The 8,903-nt window shown below is 30.1% G+C and overlaps 1 protein-coding gene across 1 annotated transcript in view; it reads left to right on the top strand.

Moving 5' to 3' along the window:
* The first annotated feature begins 1,341 nt into the window (after positions 1–1,341).
* Positions 1,342–8,903, top strand: part of LOC119573837 — a 65,680-nt gene continuing 58,118 nt past the window's right edge. The window contains exon 1 of the mRNA XM_037920943.1: positions 1,342–1,462. The gene's annotated coding sequence lies outside the window, so the exon portion shown is untranslated. The remainder of the gene's footprint in view (positions 1,463–8,903) is intronic.

The following is an 8,903-nucleotide window of genomic DNA, read 5'->3' as shown; positions in this document are numbered from 1 at the left end:
CATACACACTCACGCACAGACATACATGAACCTCAGTCGCATGAGATATAGAGAAAAATATACACCAAGCGTGGAACGTTGATAGATTGGTGAGGACACGCGTGTTGCAGCTGTCGGTCGACGGCGGTTGGTGAAAGGAACTGGTAGAGGGCGCTGCGAGGGGAACTTTCCCGGCAATATTAGATGAAATTTCCCTCTAGCTTTTCAATAGCACACCTATACATGTAATTCCAGGTACCCTCAATTAATAACACAAAGGAGGAGACGTGTCGTACAAAAAAAAACGCATGCACAGACACACACACACTCATACTTAACAAGCAGGGCACACGCACGCACACAGACGCACAAACACACGCAGGCTTACCCATGCGGAACAGGAGCCCGAACGAGCGCCTCCTTGGTATCGTTCTCCACCTGATAATCTCCCGAATCGTCTCGGACGCCGAACGAGACTGCTTCGAAATATGCTTCGAAGCCCTCTCGCCGACCCGGATTATTCCAAGTATGAGCAATTTCAAACCCTATTTGGGCGTTTAATTGGGGCATTTCCGACCGTGCTGCCGCATGAGCTTATTTGGGTACTAACTGCACTCGGCATTATGTGGCGAGTTGGTAAGACCGCGAAGATTTGTATGCTTGAAATAGGAAATAAAACAGTTTGGACAAAATGAACTGAGGCTTCAGTGGAAACCTTTGAGGAGGCTCGTCTTGGCGAGGTATTGACTCCCGATCTCAAGTGATTCACCTTATAAGGAGTTATGTGAGTCATCCTGTAACTCTCGCCTCGAATTCATATCTTCTCGCACAAAGTATCAAAATTCTGATTTGTATCTCTTGCACGTCCCTCCGCTCGGAGAGAAAAACAAGTCCCTCTATCGAGCATCGTCTCTCTTAAAGGCATTTGTGATTGATAAGAAATCACTGAAAACCTAAAATGCTCGTGACATGCTGGGAGTAATTGGATGGGTGACGTCATCGACAATGACTCCGCCCCTGGCAGCTGATTGGTTGATGGGCGGGGCCAAGACCTTCTCGGAGATGCCCCCGAACTTGCGAGCAACAAGGGTTCGATCCTTGACAGAATTTCAAGTAAAATGGGAATCCTTGTCCTTCTCCTAGGATATGGTGCTACAGTAGGTATTATCCCTTTGATCAAACTGTCACTCAAAGCCTTTTCGTTCTATGGCGGAAACCGGTGGTCCTTATATCCGGGAGGCCTGAGAGCAATGCCTGCAGAGCTTAGAAGTTCAGTAATAACTCGTATTGCCTTCTAGCCCGGAGCGCTGAGATGAGATGCTGGCGGTGGGGAAGATGTCAGGCTCAGCATCCTCAGTAGCGTGAACTAGCTGACCACATGTGTGCACTCCGGGCGTCATTTCAAGCAACGGCAAAGCTCACAATGAAACAGCCTCGTTGCAAAATGCAGTGAACCGTGATCGTCCCGGGAATAGATATTCGGGTAAATGCAAATGCAGCCGATGGAGGCAAAGGCGGTGTCCCAGTGCGCGAGAGTGTGAAAAACGTTGTGGCTCTTGGCACGGACGCCAACACGTACACAGTGATATCGTGACGCCTTTTGGGGATCTGGCACTGCTGGCCGCTGATCGCCACGCCCGCCAGCGGATCTGGAGCAGGAGGAGAGAAAAAATGGGAGCGATAATGAGAGTAGAAAGAAATGGTCAGATTCGGTGAAGTTATACATATCGCCTCGGGGAAGGTGAGGTAGCGACTACCTCTTGAAGGAAGGAGGAGAAAGAAAAGCAAGAAGGAGAAGGGAAGAAGTAATGGAGCCAGTGGAGGGAGATTGGAGTGGGGAAGGGAAGCAAACTAAGGAACGGAGAAAGAGAGGGGAGGAGAGCAGAGGAACAGAGAGAAAGATTCTCATTTGCTATTCTTGTGGCGTTGCCCTCGCCGATTCACCAGGTGCGGCGCGGGGGCCTAACCACGTGTGGCCTGGTGACGCGAGACGGTGGTGATCACTGTACAGATGATGGTGTTTGACCGTCAGGATGGTGACCAGCTTAGGAAAGGGAAGCGAGAGGCGCGGCAAGGGCGTGTGCTGAGAAGAAAAAGACAAGCAAGTGGTGAATTCCTGCGGTGTTGTTATCTTTGATGATAATAGCGAGCCGGAGGGATGAGATATCGAGTTCTAATCAAAATGGTAAAAAGAACAAGAAGACTATCCAAGAGAGATCAAAGAGAAACAATGACAACAATAAGAACAGGTGTCTGCCAGTGCTAGTGGTGATAGTGAACTTGTCATAGTACGAGGATGTGGGCAGGTGTGACAGCAAGGATAAAATTCAGCTGGCGAAGTGTGCTGCCAGATGGTGAACGGTGACAAAGGGTGTAATATTTGCACCTTGGGCTGTACGCTTACCGGGTTTCGACTTGCATTCATTTGCATATATAAACGTACATGGTAGAGACGGATACAGATGCAGAAAAATGTCTGTGACCGTACTTACATCCATTTCCGTTTGTGTCTGCCCCTATATATATTCGTCTAACTATTTCTTTATCTAGCTGTCTAATTATCAAATCCCCAATATACATATATATAAATATATAAATTTTAAAATTAAAATATAAAATTTTAATATATAATATATATATATTTTATATATTTTATTTTATATATATATATATATATATATATTAAAAATATATAATATATTATATATTTTTTTTAAAATTATATTTTTAAAATTATATATAACTTTTACACGAAATGCATATTTGTATATCTGTGTATGTATTTTATATAATTAAAATTATTATAAAAATTAATATTATATTAATTATAATGGTATATATACTTTAACCTTTTTTATCTCTATTCAATTTAAATTATTTTAAAGTATAAATAAATATATAATATATATAATAAATATTATAATATATAATTAAATAAAATTAAAAATTTTAAATATATCTATTTTTATATAATATATATATATATAAAATATAATATATATTTATATAAAATATATAATAACCATACACAATATACCCATATATGCAGCGTTTTTGTTAAATATACATATATATAAAATTATTTTAGATACTATATATATAAAAATTAATTTATATATAAATAAAATATAAAATTATATATAAAAATCTATTATATAAATATTTTAAATATATAAAACAAAATACACATATATAAAATGCTGCATGTATATATATTATATATATAATATATTATTTATAATATATAATATAAAAATTTTATATGTTATATATTTTAATATATATATTATATAAAATTTTATATATATGTGTGTGTGGGGTATGTGTGGGGTGTGTGTGTTTTTTTTTGTGTGTGGGTGTTGTGGGGGTATGCGGGGTTTTATGTGTGGGTGTGTATGTGTGTGTGTGTGTGGTGTTTTGTGTGGGGTATACTTTAAAAACCCATTAATATATAATTTTAATAATAATATATAATAATATATAAAATTAAGTATAAAATATATATATATATATACAATATAAAAAAATATATATAATATATATATATATATTTTATATATATATGGGCAATGTATAAAAAATATATAATAAAATATATATTAATATATAAATTATAATCTATTTTGTACATATGTTATTATAATTATAATTTGTATATATATATTATATAATATAAATATATATTGTATATAGAATAATATATATTAATATATATATATATATATATATTTTATTTTGTATTGTGTGTGGTGTTTGTGGGTGTGTGTGTGTGTGTGTTTTGTATATTATATTATAATAATATTAATAATATTTAATATATTATTAATAATAATATATTATATACACACATATATATTATTGTTGTGTGTGTGTTTCTGTGTTGTGTTGTGTTTTTGTGTGTGTGTTTTGTGTTTGAGGTGTGTGTGGGGGTTTTTGTGGGGTGTGTGTGTTGTGTGTGGTGTGTGGGGTGTGGGGTTGTGTGGGGGTCGGGTGTGTGTATATATATATATATATATATATATTTTATAATATCATTATTTATATAGTTATATAAAATTTTATATGTGTTGTGTGTGTGTGTGTGGGGTATGTGTGTGTGTGTTGTGTGTGTGAGTGGGGTGTGTGGTGTGTGGGTGTGTGTGTGTGTGTTTGTTTGTGTGTATGTATCTATATATATATGAATTAAAATCTGTGTCCACACACAAACAACAACCCCCAAAACACACACACCCACACACACCCACACACACACACTTTATATATATTTTAAAATATTAATATTATATTAATATATACATATATATATTAAATTTTATAAAATATATTTATTATTTTTAACATTTATATGTATATTTTTAATATATTTTATGTGTGCAAAACACACATACACACACGCCCCCACCCCAAAACACACACACACACACACACACCCACACAACACACAACACCCCACACACACACAACACAATATTATATTTATATTATATATATATATATATATATATATATATATATATATATATAAAAAAGGGTGTGTGTGTTGTGTGTGTGTGTGGGTTTGTTTTGTGTGTGGGTGTGTGTGTGGGGGTTGTGTGTGTGTGTGGGGTTGGGGGTGTTTTGTGTGTGTGAGTACCCAGATGTAATATAAATATATATATTAATATATAAAATATATATATATTTTAAAATATATATAGTAAATACTGGGGGATTGTGTGTGTTGTGTGTTTGTACCCCAAATGTACTTCATATATTTTAAGATACACCACACACCCCAATCAACACACAAACAAAACACACACACCCACACACACACACCCACATACACACACACCCTTCCACACACCACACACACCCCAAAAACACACACAAAACACACCCCAACACACACACCCACCCCCACATATATTTTATATATATAATATTATATAAAATATATATATATAATATATAATATATATAATATGCACAGTTTATAAAAATATATATATAGATATTATTATAAAAATTTATATATTTTAAAATTTTATATATATATTTATATGTACTATATATATATTATAATAATATATATAAAAGGGATATATATATATATATATATAATATAAACAAAACGCACACACCACACACACACACACACACACACACACATACACACACACACACACACACACACACACACACACACATATATATATATATATATATATTATATATAATATATATATATATATATATATATATATGCATATTATATATATAAAATATATATATATATATATATATATATCATACATATATATATATATATATATATATATATATATATATATATATATATATATATATATATATATACATGTCTCTATTTAAAACATTTATCAATATATGTTTATATCTGGATTAATATCGTGCATCACTCTTTCCATTTATCTATATAGCTTTTTATCTATCTATCTATCTATCTATCTATACATATACTTAATTTCATATATATATATATATATATATATATATATATATATATATATATATATGTATATATATGTATATATGTATATAATATATATATATATATATATATATATATATATATAATATATATATATATATATATATATTATATATGGGGCTGCGGTGGCCGAGTGGTTAGATCATCGGACTCAAGACTGTCACGGCGGCAATCTGAGTTCGAGGGTTCGAGTCACCGGCCGGCGCGTTGTTTCCTTGGCCAAGGAACTTCACCTCGATAGCCTACCTAGAAACGACATATCGTCTTGAGAAGTCGATCGCATGTGTAGTAGGGGAGTCACCGCCGTGGCACAAACCGCGGTTGATAGAAAGGGCATCTAATCAGACAAGGGTGGCACTGCCATATAACCTCTCAGTAATGAATCGAGAGAGGCCTATGTCCTGCAGTGAAATGAATGGCTGTTTAAAAAAATATATATATATACACACAATTATATATATATATATATATATATACATATATATATATATATATATATATATATATATATATATATATAATATATGTGTGTGTGTGTGTGTGTGTGTGTGTGTGTGTGTGTGTGTGTGTGTGTGTGTGTGTTTGTGTGTGTGTGTGTGTGTACATATATATGTGTCTATTTATATATGCATATATATATATATTATATATATATATATGTATATATATATTTATATATATCTATATTATATATATATATATATATATATATATATATATATATATATATATAATACTAATAATATATATATAATATATATATATATATATATTATATATATTTATATACTATATTATATTTTATATTTTATTTTATATTTTTTTTTTATATTTTTTTTATAATATAATTTATATTATATCTTATATATATATTATATATATATATATTATATAATATATATATATATGTGTGTGTGTGTGTGTGTGTGTGTGTGTGTGTGTGTGTGTGTGTGTGTGTTTTGTTTTTGTGTACATATATATGTTCTATTTAATATATGCATATATATAATATATATAATATATAATTTAAAATTATATATATATATATTATATATAATATAAAATATATTATATATATATTTTATATATATAATATATAGCACAACTCATTTTACATATTACATATATATATATTATATTATATACTATATATATATTATATATATATATATATATATATATATATATATATATTTATATATGTATTATTTCAATTTTATATATATATATATATTAAAATTTTTATATATATATTTATATTTTATATTATATCCCCAATAAAATAAAATATTATATATAATTATATATATTATAAAATATCTATATATATTTATATATATATATATTATAATAATTGTAATGTAATTTATATATTTGAATATATATGTATGTGCGTATGCATACATGCATGCATACATGTCTTTGCTCATATCTGTCAAGCATTTATGCCCAGTAAATCCCTTTTGTTCAAATGACATTTTTCTTTCGCAAAAAAACTTTGCTCTGGTGAACGAAAGGGAGATTTTCGAGAGGATTTCTTCACTGGATACACACATCCCTTTCCCACAACTTCTCGCCCCTTTTTTTATTTCTTTTGCTCCCTTTTACCCAAAGGGTTTTTCAATTTTTTTTTTGCTTTGTGCGCTTTGAAACTTTTAACACTAATATATAGAAAAAAATCTTTCATCTATTGCGAAATCCTTTTAGCATTCTTTTGGAAAGGAGCCCTTGTGCCCCCCTTTTTCATTCTGTAATTGCTTTGCCGATATCTCTCGACCCTATCTGGGACTCTATAGATCACCAAAAAAAAATTGAAGGGCCCCCGCAGCATCAAAGGACCATCTTGTTCCTTGCCACAACACTGCAACTTCTACCAAAGAACGAAACCCAAAAACCAATCCTGCGAAACACTGCCTTAACTCCACGTTCCCCTCCCCCCAGCCCTTCGGCCCCTACTCCTTCTCGCGCTCACCGCTCCCCCGGGGCAGCCACCGCCAAAGATCACGACCATCACGATTATTTTTTTAACTCGGTCCCAGTGAGCGTGCATGCTGAAGGAACCTACGGTTTCAAAAGCCAATGCAGTGCAAACGGTTCGTTTTTGGGCCCCACACACGGATCGCTTGTTCATCGTTGCGGCAAAGTGTGCTAGAAGAGGAAAAAGAGAGATAATATAATTTCTTATTCTTACTATTGTCTTTTTATCACTATATTATTGATATCTCATTATCTTGTTCTTGTTATTACTATTATTGTTACTTATTATATTATTATATTTTATTATTATTATTATAATCTATTATACTATATAATAATATTTTATTTTATTAGATTATTTATTATATTATTATTAGTTATTGATTACATCATATATCCATCATAAATCATCATATATAATTAGTTACTATATTATTCTACCCTTATATTTATCATTATATGTTTTGTTAGTTCTTATACTATAATATTACTTATATATTATATTATATATATATATATATATATATATATATATTATATATATATATATATAATATATATATATATATTATATCATGATATATATATATATATTATATATATTATAATATATATATTATATATATATTATATGATTGTTGTGTTTTTTATATAGTATATGTATTTTGTGTGTTGTTGGGTGTTGTGTAGTTTGTAGTGGTATGGTTGTGTTTTGAATAGTGGTGGATGGTTGTATGTAGTTATTTGTTGATATTGTGTATGCCTGATTGTTGTGTGGTGTGGTGTATGGTTATGGTGATTGATGTTGTACGTTATTGTTTGTGTGTTTGTGATTGTGTGGTTGTTGTTGTGTTGTGTTTTTATTTGTTGTTATACTTGTGTGTGGGATTAATAGTGCTGTCTGCGATATATAATAGATATTTATATGTATTATTTTTTGTATGTATGTGTATTATAGTTTTTTTAGAATTTATATGAATTAATATATATATTTGTGAATAATATAATCCTACTATATAATATATATATTATTATATAAAATTTATATATAATATATATTTTTTATATATATATATTATTAATATTATTTATATTATTATTATATTATATTAATATATAATTATTATATTTTATAAAGAATTATATTATATATAAAACTATATACACTACTTTATATTCAAATTTCATTAATTTTTCTATTTAAAATATTTTTTAAATTAAATTTTTTAATACTTTTTCATAATTTACTTATATAAATAATTTTTTTCTTTCCCCAAATTTTCCCCAAATTTTTTCCCCTTTTTTTTCCTTTCCCTTTATTTTTTTTTAAAAATTTTTAATTTTAAAAATTTTTAAAAAAACCTTTCACCTGCGGGCCCTTTTTTTGGGGACCTTTGGGTTTAATTTTTTCTTCCAAAAATTTGGTTTGGGGGAA

This window comes from Penaeus monodon, chromosome 6 (assembly GCF_015228065.2).
Source record: "Penaeus monodon isolate SGIC_2016 chromosome 6, NSTDA_Pmon_1, whole genome shotgun sequence".
NCBI classification, from domain to species: domain Eukaryota; kingdom Metazoa; phylum Arthropoda; class Malacostraca; order Decapoda; family Penaeidae; genus Penaeus; species Penaeus monodon.
The sequence above is the reverse complement of the archived record's forward strand: the minus strand, read 5'-3'. Positions and strand labels throughout refer to the sequence as shown.